Source organism: Balaenoptera physalus (genome assembly GCF_965194825.1).
Source record: "Balaenoptera physalus genome assembly, chromosome: X".
NCBI lineage: Eukaryota > Metazoa > Chordata > Mammalia > Artiodactyla > Balaenopteridae > Balaenoptera > Balaenoptera physalus.
The window spans coordinates 60,082,496-60,106,915 of NC_138903.1; the positions used below are offsets into that span (position 1 = coordinate 60,082,496).

Consider the following 24,420-nt stretch of genomic DNA (forward strand, 5'->3'; position numbering starts at 1 on the left):
GACCCCGAATAGCCAAAGCAATCTTGAGAATGAAAAATGGAGCTGGAGGAATCAGGCTCCTTGACTTCAGACTATATTACAATGCTACAGTAATCAAGACAGTTTGGTACTGGCACAAAAACAGAAACATAGATCAATGGAACAGGATACAAAGCCTAGAGATAAACCCACGCACATATGGTCACCTTATCTTTGATAAAGGAGGCAAGCATATACAGTGGAGAAAAGACAGCCTCTTCAATATGTTGTGCTGGGAAAACTGGACAGGTACATGTAAAAGTATGAAATTAAAACACTCCCTGACACCATACACAAAAATAAGCTCAAAATGGATTAAAGACCTAAGTGTAAGGCCAGACACTATCAAACTTTTAGAGGAAAACATAGGCAGAACACTCTATGACATAAATCACAGCAAGATCCTTTTTGACCCACCTCCTAGAGAAATGGAAATAAGAACACAAATAAACAAATGGGACCTAATGAAACTTAAAAGCTTTTGCACAGCAAAGGAAACCATAAACAAGATGAAAAGACAGCCCTCAGAATGGGAGAAAATATTTGCAAATGAAGGAACTGACAAAGGATTAATCTCCAAAATTTACAAGCAGCTCATGCAGCTCAATATCAAAAAAACAAACAACCCAATCCAAAAATGGGCAGAGGGCCTAAATAGACATTTCTCCAAAGAAGATTTACAGATTGCCAACAAACACATGAAAGGTTGCTCAACACCACTAATCGTTAGAGAAATGCAAATCAAAACTACAATGAGGTATCACCTTACACTAGTCAGAATGGCCATCATCAAAAATCTACAAACAATAAATGCTGGAGAGGATATGGAGAAAAGGGAAGCCTCTTGCACTGTTGGTGGGAATGAAAATCGATAAAGCCACTATGGAGTACAGTATGGAGGTTCCTTAAAAAACTAAAAATAGAACTACCATAGGACCCAGCAATCCCACTACTGGGCATGTACTCTGAGAAAACCATAATTCAAAAAGAGACATGCACCACAATCTTCACTGCAGCTCTATTTACAATAGCCAGGACATAGAAGCAACCTAATTGTCCATCAACAGATGAATGGGTAAAGAAGATGTGGCACATATATACAATGGAATATTACTCAGCCATAAAAGAAACAAAATTGAGTTTTTTGTAGTGAGGTGGATGGACCTAGAGTCTGTCATACAGAGTGAAATAAGTTAGAAAGAACAAACGATTACCGTATGCTAGCACATATATGTGGAATGTAAAAAAATATATATATATATGATTCTGAAGAACCTAGGGGCAGAACAGGAATAAAGATGCAGACATAGAGAATGGACTTGAGGACATGGGGAGGGGGATGGGTAATCTGGGATGAAGTGAGATAATGGCACTGACATATGTACACTATCAAATGTAAAATAGATAGCTAGTGGGAAGCAGCTGCATCGCACAGGGAGATCAGCTCTGTGCTTTGTGGCCACCTAGAGTGGTGGGATAGGGAGGCTGGAAGGGAGAAGCAAGAGGGAAGGGATATGGAGATATATGTATACATATAGCTGATTCACTTTGTTATGCAGCAGAAACTAACACAACATTGTAAAGCAATTATACTGCAATAACATGTTAAATTAAAGAAAAAAAGCAATACCCAACTATATTTGCTGCTTATAAGAAACACACATTAAATATAATGATACAAAGAGGTTAAAAGCAAAAGGATGGAAAAAATATACCATGGTAAACCTAGTCAATAGGAATCTGGTATGGCTATTAATATCAGATAAAATAGATTACATAGCAAAAGGTATTACTAGGAATAAAGAAGTTCATTTCATAACGATACAGGGTTCATTTCATCAGGAGGAAATAATATTCTTAAATGTTTATACATCTAATAAAAGAGCTTCAAAATACACGAAGTAAAAACTGATAGAACCACAAGAACAAATAGACAAATTCGTAATTTTGATTGGAGATTTCAGTACTCTTCTCTCAACATTTGGACAAAAAAACAGTAAGTATATGGATTTGAACAACACCATCAAGCAACTTATTCTAATTAACATTTATGGAACACTCCACCCAATGACAGAAGAATACAAATTCTTTTAAAGTGTACATGGGACATTCATCAAGATTTACTATATTCAAGGCAATAAAAGAAACCTTAAGAAAATTAAAAGGATTCAATTCATACAAAGTATGTATTCTTTTAATGGAATTAAATTTGAAATCAATAGCAAAAAGATATCTGGAAAATCTCCCAATATTTGAAAACAAAATAACACTTTTCCAAATAACCCATGAGCCAAAGAAAAATTCTTATGTTAATTAAAACATATTTTAATCTTAACGAAAAGGAAAACAAAAAATAACAAAATTTCTGGGATGCTGCTAGAGCAGTAAGAAGTGGGAAATTTACGGTAATAAAACAGCTATATTAGAAAAGAACAAAAGTCTAAAGTCAATGACCTCAGCTTCAACCTTAAGAAACTAGAAAAAGAAGAGCAAATTAAACCCAAAATAAGCAGCAGAAAGGAATATAATAATGATCAGAGTACAAGTTAATGACAGGAAACAGGGGGAGAGTAGAGAAAAATCAATAAAACCAAAATCTCATTCTTCAAAAAGATCGATAAAATTGATAAAACTCTAGCCAGGCTAACAGGAAAACAGAGAGAAGACATGCATTACTAATACCAGAGATGAAAAGAGGTGAAATTACTACAAGTTCACCAAATATTAAAATGATAATGGAATATTATGAACAACTATATAGCCATAAATTTGACAATTTAAATGAAACACAAATTCTTTGAAAGAAACAAACTACTAAAGCTCACATAGGGAAAATTAGATAACCTGAATAGCCCTATATTAATGAAATTAAACTGGTAGTTACAAACCTTCCCAGAGGTGGACAAGAAGATGGAGTATGAAGATCCTGAACTCACCTCCTCCCATGGACGCACCAACTTACAGAGCAAGTATCTGTGAGAACAACCTGAAAACTAGCAGAAAAAAATTTCCATGAGTAAAGACATAAAAAAGGAAACACAACAAGACAAGTAGGAGGGGCAGAGATGCAGTATAGTCAGTAACCACACCTCCAGGTCAGCAACCCACAAACAAGAGGAATATCACAATTGTAAAGGGTCTCCACAAGAAGTGAGTGGTCTGAACCCAACATCGAGCTCCCCAGTCCTAGGGTTCTGCACCAGGAAAATGAGCCCCCAGAATGTCTGACTTTGAATACTAGCAGGGCTTAAGTTTGGGAGAGGACGAGGGCTCTAGAAAACAGAGACTCTGCTCTTAAAGGGAGTATACAAAATCTCGCATGCTCCATGTCTCAGTGCAGAGGCAGTAGTTTGAAAGGAGCCTGGATCAGACCCACTTACTGATCTTGGAGAGCCTCCCAGAGAGGCAGGAGGCAATTGGGACTTCCCCTGGTGACAGAATCACTGGTGGCATTCATTTTGGAGAGTGTTCTACCATGATAACACCAGCACTAGCAAACACCATTTTGGAATCTTCCCTCTAGCCTATCAGTGCTAGGATACTGCCTGCCCACCAGCAGGCTGGCACCAACCACAAGACCCCAGGCCATGCAGACAGTTGCACAGGGACCTGGACCCAGCCTCCAGCAGGCCAGCACCAGTCCCATGCCTCCACAGGCCATGTGGCAAACCACATTGGAAGCCTACCTCACACTCCAGTGGGGCCACAGCCACTGCAAAAGCCAAGGGCTCACAGCCAACCAGGCTGAGGTCCAGCACTACCCACCAACACACCCATGGTAGTCAGCACCACCATAAAAGAAAGGCTCACACAGCCCACATGGGGGCACACCTAGAGCATATAGTTCTGGTGGTAAGAAGGGAACATGTTGCTGGACCTCATAGGACATCTTTGACATAAGGCCACTTCTCCAAAATCAGGAAATGTCACTGACCTACATAATACATAGACAAAAATACCAAAAAAAAAATGGCAAAATGAGGAGACAGAGGAATATGCTCCAAACGAAGGAACAAAACAAAACCATGGAAACAGGAGTAAATGAAGTAGAGGTAAGAAATCTACTCATAAAGAGTTCAAGGTAATGATCATAAAGATACACACTAAACTCAGGAGAAGATTGGATGAACACAGTGAGAATTTCAACAAAGAGTTAGAAAATATAAAGAAGAACCAAACATAGCTGAAGAACACAATAACTAAAATAAAAAATACACTAGAAGGAATCAACAGTAGATTGACTCCTTGATTCTGTTTCAACAGAAACAAATCAGTGAACCAGAAGACAAAGTAGTGGAAATCACCCAAACTAAGCAGACAAAAAATAAAAGAATTTTTAAAAGAATAGTTTAAGAGACCTCTGAGACATCATCACACATACTAATATTTGCATCATAGAGGTTGCAGAAGGAGAAGAGAGAGAAAAAGGGACAGAGACTTATTTGAAGAAATAATAGCTGAAAACTTCCCTAACCTTTGGGAGGAAACAGATATCCAAGTTTAGGAAGCACAGAGAGTTCTAAACAAGATGAACTCAAAGGGGTCCATACCAAGATACATTACAATTAAAATGGTAAAAGATAAAGAGACAATCTAAAAAGCAGCAAGAGAAAAGCAACTTGTAACTACATTCAAGAACTCCCATAAAACTAACAGCTTACTTTTTAGGAGAAACTTTGCAGGCCTGAAGAGAGTGGCACAATATATTCAAAATGATGAAAGGAAAAAACCTACAACCAAGAATATTCTACCTGGAAAAGCTATCATTCAGATTTGAAAGACAGATAAAGATTTTTACAGAAAAGTAAGACATAAATGGGTTCAGCATCACTAAACAAGCTTTATAAGAAATGTTAAAGGGACTACTCTAAACAGAAAAGAAAAGGCCACAAATAGAAATATGAAAATTATGAAAGGAAAAACCTCACTGGTGAAGGCAAACATACAGTACTGGTAGTAGATCAACCACATATAAAACTAGTAGGAAAATTAAAAGACAAATGTAGTAAAATTATCTATATCCATAATACATAGTTAAGTGATACACAAAACAGAAAGTTGTAAAATATGATGTGAAAAACATTAAACATGGAGGGGAGGAGTAAAACTGTAGGGTTGTTAGAATGTGTTTGAACTTAAGAGATCATCACCTTAAAATATGTGGCTGAATGGATAAAAAGGATCCATATGTATGCTGCCTACAAGATACTCATTTCTAATCTAAAGACACACACAGAGTGAAGAGATGGAAATAGGTATTCCATGCAAATGGAAATGAAAAGAAAGCCAGGACAGCAATACTTATATCAGATAAAATAGACTTTAAAACAAAGACTAACATGCGACAAAGAAGGAGCTTACATGATGCTAAAGGGACCAATCCAACAAGAAGATATAACAATTGTAAACATATATGCACCCAACATGAGCACCTATTACATAAAGCAAATATTAACAAACATAAAGGGAGAAACTGACTGTAACAAAATAACAGAAGGGAACTTTAGCACCACACTTACATCAATACACATATCACCCAAACAGAAAATTACCAAGGAAACCCTGGCCTTCAAGGACACATTAGACTAGATAGACTTAATAGATATATACATAGAACATTACACCCAACAGTAGTAGAATACACATTCTTTTTAAGTGCACCTGGAACATTCTCCAGGATAGATAACACACTAGGCTACAAAACAAGTCAATAAATTTGAAGATTGAAATCATATGAAGCATGTTTTATGGCCATAAAGATATAAGGCTAGGGCTTCCCTGGTGGCGCAGTGGTTGAGAATCTGCCTGCCAATGCAGGGGACACGGGTTCGAGCCCTGGTCTGGGAAGATCCCACATGCCGCGGAGCAACTGGGCCCGTGAGCCACAACTACTGAGCCTGAGCGTCTGGAGCCTCTGCTCCGCAACAAGAGAGGCCATGATAGTGACAGGCCCATGCACCGCGATGAAGAGTGGCCCCCACTCGCCGCAACTGGAGAAAGCCCTCACACAGAAACGAAGACCCAACACAGCCAAAAATAAACATAATAAATAAATAATAAATAAAAATTAAAAAAAAAAAGATATAAGGCTAGAAATCAACTACAGGAAAAAAACTGCAAGAAACACAAACACGTGGAGTCTGAACAACATGCTACTCAACAGTCAATGGATCACTGAAGAATGCAAAGAGGGAATTAAAAAATACATGGAGACAAGTGAAACTAGAAACACAATGGTTCAAAACCTATAGGACACAGCAAAAACAATTCTAAGAGGGAAGTTCATAGGGATGCAAGCCTACCTCGGGAAACAAGAAAAATCTCAAACAATCTAATATCACACCTAAAGGAACAATAAAAAGAAGAACAAACAAAACCTAAGTTAGTAGAAGAAAAAAAAATAATGATCAAGTGGAAATAAAAGAAATAGAGACAAAAAAATAGAAAATATCAATAAAACAGAGCTGATTCTTTGAGAAGATAAAAAAAATTTGATAAACCTTTAGCCAGACTCATCAAGAAAAATAGAAAAAGGACCCAAATAAATAAAATCAGAAATGAAAGAGAAGTGACAACAGATATGGCAGAAATACAAAGCATCATAAGAGATTACTATGAAGAATCAATCAATAAAATGGGCAACCTAGAAGAAATGGACAAATTCCTAGAAAAGTACAATCTCCCAAGTCTGACTCAGGAAGAAACAAAATATTAACAGAACAATTACCAGTAATGAAATTGAATCAGTAATAAAAAGAACTCCCAACAAACAAACTATAGGACCAGATGGCTCCACAGGTGAATTCTACCAAACATTTTTTAAAAAGTTATCACCTATTCTTCTTAAACTATTCCAAAGAATTGAAGAGGAAGGAATACTTTTGAAATCATTCTGCAAGGCCAGCATCTCCCTGATACAAAAACCAGTCAAAGACGCCACAAGAAAAGAAAATTACAGACCATTATCACCGATGAACATACATCCAAAAATCCTCAACAAAATATTAGCAAACTGAATTCAACAATATGTTAAAAGGATTGTACACCATGATCAAGTAGGGTTATCCCATGGATGCAAGGATGTTTCAATATCCACCAATCAATCAATGTGATACACCACATTAATATATTGAAAAATAAAAATTATATTATCATTTCCATAGATGCAGAAAAAGCTTTTGACAAAATTCAACATGTATTTATGATTTTAAAAATCTCTCAACAAAGCTGGTATAGAGAGAACTTATCTTAACATAACAAATGACAAATATGACAAACTCGGATCCAATATTATACTACAAAGTGAAAACATGAAAAGATTTCCTCTAAGTCAGGAACAAGACAAGGATGCCCACTCTTGTCACTTTTATTCAACATCATATTGGAAATCCCAGCCACAGCAATCAGAGAAGAAAAAGAAATAAAAGGAATCCAAATTTGAAAAGATTTAAAACTGTCACTGCTTGCAGATGACATGATACTATATATTGAAAGATGCTACCAAAAAAACTATTAGAACTAATCAATGTATTCAGTAAAGTTGCATGATACAAAATTAATTTACAGAAATCTGTTACATTTGTACACATTAATAAGGAACTTTCAGAAAGAGAAATTAAGAAAACAATCCCATTACAATTACATCAAAAATACTAAAATACCTCAGAATAAATCTAACCAAAGAAGTAAAGACATACTTTGAAAACTATAAGATTTTGATGAAAGAAATTGAAGATGATACAAGTAAATGGAGAGATATACTATGCTCAAGAATTGGAAGAATTAGTATTTTTAAAATGACCATACTCCTCAAGGCAATCTACAGCAATCAATCCCTATCAAAATACCAAAGGCATTTTTCACAGAATTTGAATAATTCCAAAATTTGTATGGAGCCACAAAGACCCCGAATAGTCAAAGCAATCTTGAGAAAGAAGAACAAAGCTGAAGGCACCACACTCCCTGATTTCAAACTATACTACAAAGTTACAGTAATCAGAACAGTATGGTACTGGCACATAAACAGATACATAGATCAATGGAACAGAATAGAGAGCCCAGAAATAAACCCACACTTACATGGCCAATTAATCAATGACAAAAGAGGGAAGAATATACTGGGGGGAAGACAGCCTCTTTGATAAATGGTGTTGGGAAAACTGGACAGCTACATGCAAAATAATCAAAGTGGACTACTTTGTCATACCATATATACAAAAATAAATTCAAAATGGATTAAACACTAAAATGTAAGACCTGAAACCATAAAATTCCTGGAAGAAAATGTAGGCAGTACACCCTTTGACATTGGTCTTAGCAATATATTTTTGGCTATGTCTCTTCAGGCAGGAAGCAAGAGCAAAAATAAGCAGATGGGACTACATCAAACTAAAAAGCTTTTGTACAGCAAAGAAAACCACCCATAAAACAAAAAGGCCATCTGCTGAATGAGAGAATATATTTGCAAATGATATACCTGGTAAAGGGTTAATATCCAAAATGTAAAAAGAGCACATACAACTCAACATCAGAAAAACAAAAACCCAATTAAAAAATAGAGGACTTGAATAGACATTTTGCCAAAGAAGACCTATAGATGGCTAACAGACACATGAAAACATGTTCAACATAACTAATCATCAGGGAAATGCAAATCAAAACCACAGTGAGGTACCACCTCACATCTTTCAGAAGGCTATCATAAAAGGACAAAAAATAACAAGTGTTGGTGAGGAACTGGAGAAAAGAGAACGCTCAGGCACCATTCGTGGGAATGTAAATTGATGTAGCCACTAAGGAAAACAATATGAAGTTCTTAAAAAAATTAAAAATAGAATTACCGTATGATCCAGGAATTTGACTTCTGGGTATTGAACTGAAGAAAACAAAGATACTAAGTTGAAAAGATATATGCACTCCAATGTTCATTGCAGCATTATTTACAATAGCCAAGATTTGGAAGGAACTTTAGTGTCCATCAACAGATGAATGGAGGGACTTCCCTGGTGGTCCAGTGGTTGAGAATCTGCCTTCCAATGCAGGGGGCGTGGGTTTGATCCCTGGTCGGGGAACTAAGATCCCACATGCCGCAGAGCAACTAAGCCTGTGCACCACAACTACTGAGCCCGCATGCCACAATTACAGAGCCCACGTGCTCTGGAGCCCATCTGCCACAACTAGAGAGAAGCCCACACACTGCAACGAAAGATCCTGTGTGCCACAACTAAGACCAGATGCAGCCATAAATAAATAAATATTTAAAAAACAAAAACAGATGAATGGATAAATACACTGCAGTATATATTGGGCTGGCCAAAAAGTTCATTCTGGTGGCAAAATTGGTGATGGGGATTCAGAGGTATAAACATTCAGTTATAAAAAAATTAAGCCATGGAGTCATAATATACAGCATAAGGAGTATGTCAATAATATTGTAATAACTTTGTATGGGAAAATATGGTTATTAGACTTATAGTGGTGACATTTCATAATGTATGCAAATGTCACATCACTATGTAGTATGCATCATTATTTAGAAACTAACATAATATTGTCTCAAGTATATTTCAATTAAAAGTAAATAAATGGACTATATAGTATTTTAATGATATTAGTAAAACACATGAAAATTAAAACCATTTTGAAATAAAACAAAACCAAAAAGTCTTCTCAGGAAAGAAGAAAAATTTTTTACAAAGAAAACTTATTTAAAAAGAAGAAAAGATTCTTCAGAAAAAAAAAAAACCTTCCCACAAAAAATGTCAGGCCCCAAATGACTTCACTGATGAATTAATTGTACCAAAAATTTCAGGAAGAAGCAAAACCAATTCTATACTAACTCTTCCTAAAGAATGAAGAGGAGGGACTATTTCCCAACTCATTACAACTGATAACAAAATATTTTCTATGAGGTCAGCATTACCTTGATACAAAATTTTCTTAACAAAATTTCAGCACATTGAATCCAGCAATATATAAAAGGATAATAAAACACCAAGATGAGTGGGGATTATCCCAGGAATGCAGAGATGGTTTAACATTGGAAAATCAGTCAATGTAATTCACTACATTAACAAACTAAAAAGGGAAAACCATACAATCATCTTAACAAATGCAGAAAAACACTTGACAAAATTCAATGTCCATTTCTGATAACAAATTTTCAGCAAAGTAGGAAGGTAAGGGAACCTCCCTCAACTTGATGAAAAGCTACCACAAAAAGCCTACAGTTAGTATCATACTTATTGATGAAAGATGAGGATTAGGAAAAGGAATGTCTACTTTTACCCTTCTATTCAACATTGTATTGGACATTCTAGTCAGTGCAATCAGACAAGACAAAGAAATAAAAGACATCAAATTGGAAAAGGAGTAAAACTGTCCTTATTCACAGACATAATCACCTAAGTAGACAATCTGATGGGATTTTCAGAAAATCTCCTTGAACCATTGTGTATATCAAGATTGCAGGCTACAAGATTGATATATAAAAATTGTGTTTCTACATACCAGCAATGAAAAAAAAAATTGATAATCAAAATTAAGAAAGCAATATCATTTAAAATAGCAATAAAATACTTAGTGATAACTAATCCAATAACTAATCCAAAATATTTAGGTATGAATCTGACAAAAGTTGTGAAAGATTTGAACATTGAAAACTACAGAACATTGCTGTGAGAAACTGAAGAAGACCCAGAATAACTGGGGAGTTATATCATGTTTATGCAACAGAAGACTTAACATTATTATTGTGTCAACTCTCCCTAAATTGATCTATAGATTCAAATGCCATCCCAACCAAAATCCCTGCAGGATCTTTTATAGAAATTGACAAGTTGATTCTAAACTTCATATAGAAATGCAAAGGACAAAGAATAGCTAAAAACAACTTTGAAGAAGAACAACATTAGAGGGCTAATATTACCTGATTTCAAGATTTCTTTTAAAGTTACAGTAATATAGACATCATGATATTGATGCAAAACAGATAAATAGATCAATGAATGAAATATAGAGTTCAGACTTACAAGTATATGGACAATTGTTTTTTAACAAAGGCAAATAGGCAGTTCAGTGGAGATATAATAATCTTCTGAATAAATGATGTTAGAAAAATTGGATGGATATCTGTATGTGAAAAAAGAACTTCCATCCATACCTTGCACCTGTAAAAAAATTAACTCAAAATGGATCATAGACCTAAATGTAATACTTTTAGATAGAATATCATAGACCTAAATATAAAACTTCTAGGAGAAAACAGGAAAAAGTTTGTGAACTTGGGTTAGGTAACAAATTTCTTAGACATGACACCAAAATCATAATCCATAAAAAATAGATAAATTGGGCTTCATAAAAATGAAAAATTTGTGTTCTTCAAAGACACAGTAAAGAAAATGGGTAGATAACCCATAGAATGAGAGAATATATGTGCAAAGCATATATCTGATAAAAGACTTGTACCAGAATATATAAAGAACTGTTGAAACTTATCACCAAGAACACAAACAACCCAATTTAAAAATGGGCAAAAGGTATGAACAGACATTTCACCAAAAAAGATACATAGATGGCAAATAAGTACATGAGAAGATGCTCAACATCATTAGTCATTGGGGGAAATATAAATAAAACTGCAATGAGATATACACTATCAGATTGGCTAAAATTTAAATTTTGACCATACCAAAAGTTGACAAGGATGTGGAGGAACTGGAACTCTCATACATTGCTGATGGGAATGTACATGGTACAACTATTTTGGAAAACAGTTTAGCAGGTTCTTAAATAGTTAAAAATACATTTGCCATATGATCTAGCCATACTACTCTTAGGTTTTTACCCATGAGAAATTAAAGCATGTGTCAAAATAAATACTTGAACATGAATGTTCATAGCAGCTTTATTTGTATTGGTGAAAAACTGGAAACAACTCAAATATCCCTCAATTAGGGTATGGTTAAACACACTGTGATATGTCCATACAATAGGACACCATTCAGCATTAAAAAGGAATAAACTATTCCATGAGATTACTTTTATATAAAACTCTAAGACATGCAAACTAATGTATAATGACAGAAATCAGATCAGTTGCCTTTAGACAAGGCCGAAGGTGGAGGGATTTACAAAGGAGCATGAGGAAGGTTTGGAGGGTGATACATATGTTCAATATCTTAATTGTGGTGGTGTGTATATATGTCAAATACTTTTAATATGTGCAATTTTATTATATGTCAATTATATCTCAATATAGCTGTTAAATTAGATGATCCCAGAAAGCTTTTTTGCAGACTTAGACAAGCTTAATCTAAAATTTAAATGGAAAGACACCGGACCTAGATTAACTAAAGCAACACTGAAAAAGAAGAATAAAGTGGGGGTAATCACTCTACCCAATATTAAGGTATACCATATAGCTGTGGTAATCAAAACAGTGTCATGTTGGAAGAAGGATAGACACATAGATTGATAGAACAGAATAGAGAACCTAGAAATAGAACCACATTGATTTTTGACAAAGGTGGAAAATCAATTCAATTTAGAAAGCACAGACTTTTCAACAAATGGTGCTGGAGTAAATGAACATCCATAGACAGGAAAATGAACCTCTATCTAAACCTCATACCTTATACAAAATTAACTCAAGATGGATCACAGACTTAAGTGTAAAAAGTAAACCTATAAAAAGTTCAGAACAAAAGAATAGAGAAAACCTCCAGGATATAGAACTAGTCACAGTTCTTAACCTTTACACTGGACGCATCATCCATAAAAAAATTTTTGATAAATTGGACTTTATCAAGGTTAAAAAACTTTTGCTCTGTGAAAGATTATGTTAAGAGAATGAAAAGACAAGCTACAAACTGGGAGAAAATATTTGCAAACCACATACTTGAAAAAAGGACTTGTATGTAGAATATATAAAGAACTCTCAAAACTTAGTGAAAAGAAAATCTAATTAGAAAATGGGTAAAAGACACCAAGAAGATATACAGATGGCAAAAAACTCATGAAAATATGTCAATATCACTAGCTATTAGAGCAATTTTGCTCTAGATTGTGGGCAAAAGACATCACTACATACCTATCAGAATGGCTAAAATTAAAAAAAAAATAGTGACAAAACCAAGAACTGGTGAGGATACAGAGAAACTGGATCACTCATACATTGCTAGTGGGAATGTAAAACAGTACAGCCATTCTGGAAAACAGTTTGACACTTTCTTATAAAACTAAACATGTAACTACCATATGACCCAGCAATTGCACTCCTGGGCACTTTCTCTCCCAGAGAAATGAAAATTTATATTCACACCAAAACCTGTAAATGATATTATGACTATGCTTAACAATATTGTATTGTATATTTAAAAGTTGCTAAGAGAGTACATCTTAAAAGTTCTCATCACAAGAAGAAAAAGGTAACTATGTGAGGTGATGGGTGGTAACTAAACTTACTGTGGTATAACTTTTTGTTTCTTCATTTGTTTTTTGAATTTTTGAAGTTTATTTTATTTATATTTTTATACAGCAGGTTCCTATTAGTCATCCATTTTATACACATCAGTGTATACATGTCAATCCCAATCTCCCAATTCATCACACCACCACCACCAAGCCAGCCGCTTTCCCCCCTTGGTGTCCATACGTTTGTTCTCTACATCTGTGTCTCAATTTCTGCCCTGCAAACCAATTCATCTGTACCACTTTTCTAGGTTCCACATATATGTGTTAATATACGATATTTGTTTTTCTCTTTCTGACTTACTTCACTCTGTATGAGAGTCTCTACATCCATCCACGTCTCTAAAAATGACACAATTTCGTTCCTTTTTATGGCTGAGTAATATTCCATTGTATATATGTACCACACTTTCTTTATCCAGTCGTCTGTCAATGGGCATTTAGGTTGGTCCCATGACCTGGCTATTGTAAATAGAGCTGCCTTGAACATTGGGGTGCTTGTGTCTTTTTGAATTATGGTTTTCTCTGGGTATATGCCCAGTAGTGGGATTGCAGGGTCATATGGCAGTTCTATTTTTAGTTTTGAAGGAACCTCTATACTGTTCTCCATATTGGCTGTATCAATTTACATTCCCACAAACAGTGCAAGAGGGTTCCCTTTTCTCCACACCCTCTCAAGCATTTGTTGTTTGTAGATTTTCTGATGATGCCCATTCTAACTGGTGTGAGGTGATACCTCACTGTAGTTTTGATTTGCATTTCTCTAATAATTAGTGATGCTGAGCATCTTTTCATGTGTTGGATGGCAATTTCTATGTCGTCTTTGGAGAAATGTCTACTTAGGTCGTCTGCCCATTTTTGGATTGGGTTGTTTGTTTTTGTAATATTGAGCTGCATGCGTTGTTTAAATATTTTGGAGATTAATCCTTTGTCCGTTGATTCGTTTGCAAATATTTTCTCCCATTCTGAGGGTTGCCTTTTCATCTTGTTTATGTTTTCCTTTGCTGTGCAAAAGCTTTGAAGTTTCATTAGGTCCCATTTGTTTATTTTTGTTTTTATTTCCATTACTCTAAGAGGTGGATCAAAAAAGATCTTGCTGTGATTTATGTCAAAGAGTGTTCTTCCTCTGTTTTCCTCTAACAGTTTTATAGTGTCCGATCTTACAATTAGGTATCTAACCCATTTTGAGTTTATTTTTGTGTATGGTGTTAGGGAGTGTTCTAATTTCATTCTTTTACATGTAGCTGTCCAGTTTTCCCAACACCACTTATTGAAGAGACTGTCTTTTCTCCTTTGTATATCCTTGCCTCCTTTGTCATGGATTAGATGACCATAGTTACCTGGGTTTACCTCTGGGCTTTCTATCTTGTTCCATTGATCTATATATCTGTTTTTGTGTCAGTACCATATTGTCTTGATTACTGTAATTTTGTAGTATAGTTTGAAGTCAGGGAGTCTGATTGCTCCAGCTCCGTTTTTTTCCCTCAAGACTGCTTTGGCTATTCGGGGTTTTTTGTGTCTCCATACAAATTTTAAGATCTTTTGTTCTAGCTCTGTAAAAAATGTCATTAGTAATTTGATAGGAATTGCATTGAATCTGTAGATTGCTTTGGGTAGTATAGTCATTTTCACAATACTGGTTCTTCCCATCCAGGAACATGGTATATCTCTCCATCTGTTGGTATCATCTTTAATTTCTTTCATCAGTGTCTTATAGTTTTCTGCATACAGGTCTTTTGTCTCCCTAAGTAGGTTTATTCCTAGGTATTTTATTCTTTTTGTTGCAATGGTAAATGGGAGTGTTTCCTTAATTTCTCTTTCAGATTTTTTCATCAATAGTGTATGGGAATGAAAGAGATTTCTGTGCATTAATTTTTATCCTCAACTTTACCAAATTCATTGATTAGCTTTAGTAGTTTTCTGGAGGCATCTTTAGGATTCTCTATGTATAATATCATGTCATCCGCAAACAGTGACAGTTTTACTTCTTCTTTTCCAATTTGTATTCCTTTTATTTCTTTTTCTTCTCTGATTGCCGTGGCTAGGACTTCCAGAACTATGTTGAATAATAGTGGTGAGAGTGGACATCCTTGTCTCGTTCCTGATCTTAGAGGAAATGCTTTCAGTTTTTCACCATTGAGAATGATGTTTGCTGTGGGTTTGTCATATATGGCCTTTATTATGTTGAGGTAGGTTCCCTCTATGCACACTTTCTGGAGAGTTTTTATCATAAATGGGTGTTGAGTTTTGTCAAAAGCTTTTTCTGCATCTATTGAGATGATCATATGGATTTCTCCTTCAATTTGTTAATATGGTGTATCACATTGATTGATTTGCGTATATTGAAGAATCTTTGCATCCCTGGGATAAATCCCACTTGATCATGGTGTATGATCCTTTTAATGTGTTGTTGGATTCTCTTTGCTAGTATTTTGTTGAGGATTTTTTCATCTATATTCATCAGTCATATTCATCGGTAATTTTCTTTTTTTGTAGTATCTTTGTCTGCTTTTGGTATCAGGGTGATGGTGGCCTCATAGAATGAGTTTGGGAGTGTTCCTTCCACTGCAATTTTTTGGAAGAGTTTGAGAAGGATGGGTGTTAGCTCTTCTCTAAATGTTTGATAGATTTCACCTGTGAAGCTGTCTGGTCCTGGACTTTTGTTTGTTGGAAGATTTTTAATCAAGGTCTCAATTCATTACTTGCGATTGGTCTGTTCATATTTTCTGTTTCTTCCTGGTTCAGTCTCAGAAGGTTATACCTTTCTAAGAATTTGTCCATTTTTTCCAGGTTGTCCATTTTTTTGGCATAGAGTTGCTTGAAGTAGTCTCTTAGGATGATTTGTATTTCTGCAGTGTATGTTGAACTTCTCCTTTTTCATTTCTAATTTTATTGATTTGAGTCCTCTCCCTCTGTTTCTTGATGAGTCTGGCTAATGGTTTATCAATTTTGTTTATCTTCTCAAAGAACCAGCTTTTAGTTTTATTGATCTTTGCTATTGTTTTCTTTGTTTCTATTTCATTTATTTCTGCTCTGATCTTCATGATTCCTTTCCTTCTGCTAAGTTTGGGTTTTGTTTGTTCTTCTTCCCCTAGTTCCTTTAGGTGTAAGGTTAGATTGTTTATTTGAGAGTTTTCTTGTTTCTTGAGGTAGGCTTGTATAGCTGTAAACTTCCCTCTTAGAACTGCTTTTGCTGCATCCCATAGGTTTTGGATTGTCGTGTTTTCATTGTCATTTGTCTGTAGGTAATTTTTGACTTTCTCTTTGATTTCTTCAGTGATCTCTTGGTTATTTAGTAGCGTATTGTTTAGCTTCCATGTGTTTCTCTTTTTTACGTTTTTTCCCTGTAATTCATTTCTAATCTCATAGCGTTGTGGTCAGAAAAGATGCTTGACATTATTTCAATTTTCTTAAATTTATTGAGTCTTGATTTGTGACCCAAGATGTGATCTATCCTGGAGAATGTTCTGTGTGCACTTGAGAAGAAAATGTAATCTGCTGGTTTTGGATAGAATGACCTATAAATATCAATTAAATCTATCTGATCTAGTGTGTCATTTAAAGCTTGTGTTTCCTTATTAATTTTCTGTTTTGATGATCTGTCCATTGGTGTAAGTGGGATGTTAAATTCCCCCACTATTATTGTGCTACTGTCGATTTCTTCTTTTATAGCTGTTAGCAGTGGCCTTATGTATTGAGGTGCTCCTATGTTGGGTGCATATATATTTATAATTGTTATATTTTCTTCTTGGATTGATCCCTTGATCATTATGTAGTGTCCTTCCTTGTCTCTTGTAACATTCTTTATTTTAAAGTCTATTTTATCTGATATGAGTATTGCTACTCATGCTTTGTTTTTATTTCCATTTGCATGGAATATCTTTTTCCATCCCCTCACTTGCAGTCTCTATGTGTCCCTAGGTCTGAAGTGGGGTTGTTGTAGACAGCATATATATGGGTCTTGTTTTTGTACCCGTTCAGCAAGCCTGTGTCTTTTGGTTGGAGCATTTAATCCATTCACGTTTAAGGTAATTATCGATATGTATGTTCCTATGACCATTTTCTTAATTGTTTTGGGTTTGTTTTTGTAGGTCCTTTTCTTCTCTTGTGTTTCCCACTTAGAGAAGTTCCTTTAGCATTTGTTGTAGAGCTGGTTTGGTGGTGTTGAATTCTCTTAGCTTTTACTTGTCTGTAAAGCTTTTGATTTCTCCATCTAGTCTGAATGAGATTCTTGCGGGGTAGAGTAATCTTGGTTGTAGGTTCTTCCCTTTCATCACTTTAAGTATATCATGCCACTCCCTTCTGGCTTGTAGAGTTTCTGCTGAGAAATCAGCTGTTAACCTTTTGGGAGTTCCCTTGTATGTTATTTGTCATTTTTCCCTTGCTGCTTTCAACAATTTTTCTTTGTCTTTAATTTTTGTCAGTTTGATTACTATGGGTCTCAGCGTGTTTCTCCTTGGGTTTATCCTGCCTGGGAGTCTCTGCACTTCCTCGACTTGGGTGGCTATTTCCTTTCCCACATGAGGGAAGTTTTCGACTATAATCTCTTCAAATATTTTCTCAGGTCCTTTCTCTCTCTCTTCATCTTCTGGGACCCCCATAATGCGAATGTTGTTGTGTTTAATGTTGTCCCAGAAGTCTCTTAGGCTGTCTTCATTTCTTTTCATTGTTTTTTTTTTATTCTGTTTTGCAGCAGTGAATTCCATCATTCTGTCTTCCAGGTCACTTATCCATTCTTCTGCCTCAGTTATTCTGCTATTGATTCCTTCTAGTGTAGTTTTCATTTCAGTTATTGTATTGTTCATCTCTGTTTCTTTGTTCTTTAGTTCTTTTAGCTCTTTTTTAAACATTTCGTGCATCTTCTCGATCTTTGCCTCCGTTCTTTTTCTGAGGTCCTGGATCATCTTCACTATCATTATTCTGAATTCTTTTTCTGGAAGGTTGCTTATCACTTCTCCATTTAGTTGTTTTTCTGGGGTTTTATCTTGTTCCTTCATCTGGTACATAGTCCTCTGCCTTTTCATCTTGTCCATCTTTCTGTGAATGTGGTTTTTGTTCCACAGGCTGCAGGATTGTAGTTCTTCTTGCTTCTACTGTCTGCCCTCTGGTGGGTGAGGCTATCTAATAGGCTTGTGGAAGTTTCCTGATGAGAGGGACTGGTGGAGGGTAGAGCTGACTGTTGGTCTGGTGGGCAGAGCTCAGTAAACCTTTAATCAGCTTGTCTGCTGGTGGGTGGGGCTGGGTTCCCTCCCTGTTGGTTGTTTGACCTGAGCCAACCCAACCCTGGAGCCTACCTGGGCTCTTTGGTGGGGCTGATGGCAGACTCTGGGAGGGCTCATGCCAAGGAGTACTTCCCAGAACTTCTGCTGCCAGTGTCCTTGTCCTCACGGTGAGACAGAGCCACCCCCTGCCTCTGCAGGAGACCCTCCAACACTAGCAGGTAGGTCTGGTTCAGTCTCCTATGGGGTCACTGTTCCTTCCCCTGGTTCCCGATGCTCACTCTACTTTGTGTGTGTCCTCCAAGAGTGGAGTCTCTGTTTCCTCCAGTCCTGTCAAAGTCCTGCAATCAAATCACACTAGCCTTCAAAGTCTGATTCTCTACAAATTTATCCTCTCATTGCTGGACTCCCAGGTTCGGAAGCCTCATGTGGGGCTCAGAACCTTCATTCCAGTGGGTGGACTTCTGTGGTATAAGTGTTCTCCAGTTTGTGAGTCACCCACCCAACAGTTATGGGATTTGATTTTATTGTGTTTGCACCCCTCCTACCATCTCATCATGGCTTCTCCTTTGTATTTGGATGTGGGGTATCTTTTTTGGTAAGTTCCAGTGTCTTCCTGTTGATGATTGTTCAGCAGTTAGTTGTGATTCCAGTGTTCTCGCAAGAGGGAGTGAGAACACGTCCTTCTATTCTACCATCAAATCACAATTTGCATTTTAATAAGATCCCCTGATGATTCGGGTTATTCATATAAACATGAAAGTTTGAGAAGTCCTGCTTACAACTGCCATCCATAAAGCAAGGAGCTCTTTGTTGGTCAGTTGAGAACTGTTTATAAGGCACTGTCCAAGTGATGACAGAATCTGGTGGCTCCTCATACAGTTTCAAAGTCAGTCAGGACACCAAATCTGTTGACACCTTGATCTTGGACTTCCCAGGCTTCTGAAATTCGCTTATTCGCTGTAGTATAATTTTGCAATATATACATATATCAAATCATTATGTTATACACCTAAAACTATACATGTTACATGTCAGTTATATCTCAATTTAAAAAAACCCTGTATACATGTTCAAACAGGGCTCATAGCAGCTTTATTCCTAACAGAAAAAATCTGGAAACAACCCAGATAGCCTTCTACAACCCAGAGAGCATTCATGTGAATGATTAAACAAGCTGGTAATCTATATCATGGAATACTACTCAGCAATAAAAAAAAGAATGAGCTATTGATACAGACAACAACTTGGATAAATCTCTGTGTAATTATCCTGAATGAAAAGCTAACCCCACAAAGGTATACGCTGTCTTATTCCTTTTCTATAATATTCTTGAAATGACAAAACTATAGAGGTGGAGAACAGATTTGTGGTTGCCAGGGGTTTGAGATGGGTTGCAGGAGGGTGGGTGTGGCAGGATGGTACATATGGTTTTAAAGGGCTGACAAGAAAGATGGATGTAATGACGGAACTGTTCTGTACCTTGACTTTGGTGATAGATACAAGAACCTAAACATGTGATGAAATTGCATAGAAGTAAATAGGCATGCACACACACAACTGAGTCCACGTAAAACTGGGATATCTGTATAAATTTGGGGGATTGTATCAATGTCAATATCAAGGTTGTGATAGTGTACTATAGGTTTGCAGGACGTTGCCATTGGAGGAAACTGGGCGAATGGTAAATGGGATCTCTGTATTATTTTTACAAGTGCATGTGAATCTATGATTGTCTCAAAATTAAAAGTTTAATTTTAAAACACCTCTGCTTGGACTTCCCTGGTGGTCCAATGGTTAAGAATCCGCCTGCCAATGCAGGAGACACGAGTTCAATCCCTGTTCCGTGAAGATCCCACATGCCATGAAGCAACTAAGCCTTTGTGCCACAACTACTGAGCCCACATGCTGCAGCTACTGAACCCCGCGTGTCTAGAGCCCATGCTCTGCAACAAGAGAAGCCACCAAAATGAGAAGCCCACACACTGCAACGAAGAGTAGCCCCCACTCATCACAACTAAAGAAAGCCTGTGCACAGCAATGAAGACCCAGTGCAGCCAATAAATAAATAAATAAATTAATTAATTAAATTTATAAAAATAAAAAAATTAAACACTTCTGCTTAAAACACCTCCAAAAGAATTCAATGATATAATTTATGTAAAAGTGTCTGGCACATTTTATGTACTTAACAAACATTCAGGAAAAAAATCATGATCATAACGTCATTCATTCAATTATTTAACATATATTTATTGAGGGTCTACTACATGTCAAGCACTGTTCCAGGCTCTGGGTTATATAGCAATGGACAAAATAAAAATGGTCTCCACCCTCATAGAACTTATAGTCCAGAGAAGGAGACAGACAGTAAACCAAAACGCAAAAACTCATTGAAATTACAAATTTTGAGAAGTGCTCTGAAGGAAAAAGGGTGTTGTAATACAGAATAACATGGATGGGCCTCCTTTTGACAGAGTGATCTGGGGAGGACTCTATAGGAGACAATTTGAGGCTGAGAGCTGAAGGATAAGAAGGAAGAAGCTATATTCTCTCATGTAGAAAGATGGGAGTGGAGGGTTGAGGGAGACTAAATGGCAGTCAAGGCAGAGGGAACAGCATGTGTCAGCCTCTAAGCAAGCGAGAAGCTGTAGGAGTTGGGAGGAAGGGGTACAGAAAGAAGACAGTTCAAGCAGAGGACATTACCAGGAGGAGATGAGCTCAGAGATGCAGCTAAGGTCAAGATTATGTAGTACCCTATAGACAATGGTAAAGACTTTGGATTTTATTCTGATTGAGATGGAAATCATTAGAGAGTTTTATGGAAGGGAATACCATAATCTGCTCCATATTTTAAGCAGATCATACACGCAGGTATATGAACAGAATGAGGAAGAAAGTGGAAAGACCAACTAGAAGTTGCAGTTATACAGTTAAAGAATGGTGGCTTAGCTTAGGGTGAAAAGGACCTACCTGTTATCTTTGGAGAGTGAAGAGATGGCCTATGTTATGGATATGTTAAGGTTTCTTACTAACGTCTCAGATAGAAGAGATGGTTTTGAATGTAAAATTGTAACAAGTCCCTCCAGATGGTACTTTCCAGCAGGTGGCTAGAAATCCAAGAGATCAGCAGGGACTAAAGATATAGATATGGGACTTACTGTCATTGAGGGTATGATTGAATGCATAGGAATAGATGACATCACCAAGGGAGAAAGAGAGGCAAGAAAGAACAGAGAAGACCAAGGGTAGAATTGAGGATGGCACACATATTTATTTTATTTTTCTGTTAAAAACTACTTTTAGTTATAAAAGTAATACAACCATACTACAGGACATTTTGAAAGTAGAAAAGAAGAAATCTAACCACCTAAATCAACCATTTTATCATTTGTAAGTATTTCTTCCTCCTAAGCATTCATGTACATCTTTTAACTAGTATGCATTTAATCTTATATCCTACTTCCTCACTTAACAGTATGTTTCAAAATAACCTACTATTGGAAGTGGGAGAAGAGTTTCCAGCAAAGCCAAGAGAAGTAGTAGTTAGCAGAGGAGAATAATTTAAGGGAATAAGTGCCATTAGACTGTTATTGGTGACCTTGAAGAGGAAATACAAACGTGTGTATGAATGACCAGTTTTTACTTTGGTGGCAAAGGGATAGGGGAAGGACAAAATTTTGAAGTGGTGACTGGCTCCAGGGAGGGTATTTAGAGAAATATCTGAGAATGGTTATAGACAGAGGAAGGAAGCAGAAGAGAGGGAGAAATTTAAAATGTTGTTGACAGGATATAATTAATGGAGCACAGTCTCTATAGAAGTAGGAAGGGTTGGGATTAAAAGCAGGGAATGAGAAAAATTTCTTTCTCTAACATTGGAGAGAAGAGACTGGGTAAGGGAAGAAGTTGAAATAGCTCATGCTGGAAGATGACTAGAGAGTCTCAGTCAAGTAGAAGGTGGGGTCAAGGTTATTGCCTGAGAGTGAGGGAGACGAAACTGGATCAGGGGTTTTGGGAGATGAATAATGTTTGAATTGGTTAAACAGGAAGTCAACAAGATTGCAGAGCAGACCAATGGATAACTAGTCATAGCATATCAGAATTAGGCAGGACCTCCAATATCACTGAGACCAGTTCCTCATTTACACATGAGGGGTTGAGGCCCAGTTTAAGAGAGGTGTGCCAGGGACTCCCTGGTGGTCCAGTGGTTAGGACTCCATGCTCTCACTGCCAAGGACCCAGGTTCAGTCCCTGGTGGGAGAACTAAGATCCCACAAGCCACGCGGTGCAGCAGAAAAAAAAAAAGAGGTGTGCCAATTACACAGCTGGTAAGAGCTAGATCTAGCATATGAACCTAGGTCTACCTAAACGCCTGTCCAGCCCAGGAAAACAAGCTTAGTGCTTTCCTTCTGATCTATCCCATGGGAGGGACTTTCCCATATTCAGCCAGAGACAGAACAGGGCAAAACCAGCAGCAACTTTGTTCCAGCTGCCAGCACTCTCCCAAATCTGCATGTTGGCTACCCACTCTCTGAGAGTCATCTTCATGGACAATCCCTGGTCTAGAATGTTGGAAAGCCAAGTACAGGCTTTCAAAAAAGGGTTGGAAGGCTTTTAGCTTCATCAATTAGACAATCCTCTTCAAAAGAGCTTCTTTCCTTTCCATCAGAATGGAATGGAGACTAGCAAAAATTTGAAAACAACCTAGAATGATCAACACTAGGGACAAGGATTAACAAATAATCAATAAGGAATACTATGCAGTCATTAAAATAAGTGTGAAGACTATAGAAATGAAAACATGCTTGCAGTTCAATGGTAAGAGAAAACATAGAATTCAAAATGGCATGTACTCCATAATTGCAATATGTAAAAGTCATTAATGCTCACTGAAGGTAATATTCAGAAAGGGAAACTGTTCACATGATGGAAATGTTATGACTTTTAAATGTCCTTTATTTTTGTTATAACATCTATTCAGATAAACACTGAATAAATAAAAAGTAACTAGTAAGTCCTCTGGAAAAGAAATATTTATTTTCATAGTTGCTGAAAATAAATGTTTTCTATTGTTAAACAAGTTTAAATGGAGACACTGAGAAACCTAATCTATTGAAATGCTCAACTTCTTCAGCACAGTAAGCAGAGGCATTCAGCAGCAATAAATCTTCTGGCTGTCTCAGGCACATTTTCTTGGGTACCTCTCCTTTAGCGACACCCCTTTTTTCTCCCTTTTCCTCCTCCAGCATTAGAAGCAGATGGCTGGTAGATCTCAAAGGGCAGCTCAGGGAGAGAAGAGATTCTAATATTAGGCTCCTAGGTGTTAGGCCAGCACTTGTTTCATTTATTTATTTGCTTTAACATTATTTTGAACTTATTTTAGAAACTGTACTTTATAAAAGGAAAAAAGAAATTATTTTCATTTGTAATCCCATCATTAAACAATTATTTCTGGAGATACATTTTTATAGAGTTACAATGAAAATGTCTATACAATTATGTGTTCTATTTTTGCCTCAACCTCTTAATGTTATTGTATTTAGGCTTTTCTATGTTTATTGCAGTCCTCAGAATTAGGATGTTTATTGCCCACATAATATTCCTTTCAATCTATGTGTCATTTTTTTTATGTGTCTTAAATCACTTAACTACTCTGATTTTGTTGGACAGTTAGCTATTGCCAGTTTTTTTGAGATTATGCATAATGGCATGT

General features: G+C 36.4%; 1 long non-coding RNA gene across 1 annotated transcript; it reads left to right on the forward strand.

The window, feature by feature from the left end:
• The first annotated feature begins 1,262 nt into the window (after positions 1 to 1,262).
• Positions 1,263 to 12,641, forward strand: LOC309652359. The gene is made up of 2 exons (XR_014258684.1): positions 1,263 to 5,784; positions 6,107 to 12,641. It is a non-coding gene; the product is annotated as an uncharacterized lncRNA (long non-coding RNA).
• The last annotated feature ends 11,779 nt before the right edge of the window (positions 12,642 to 24,420 follow it).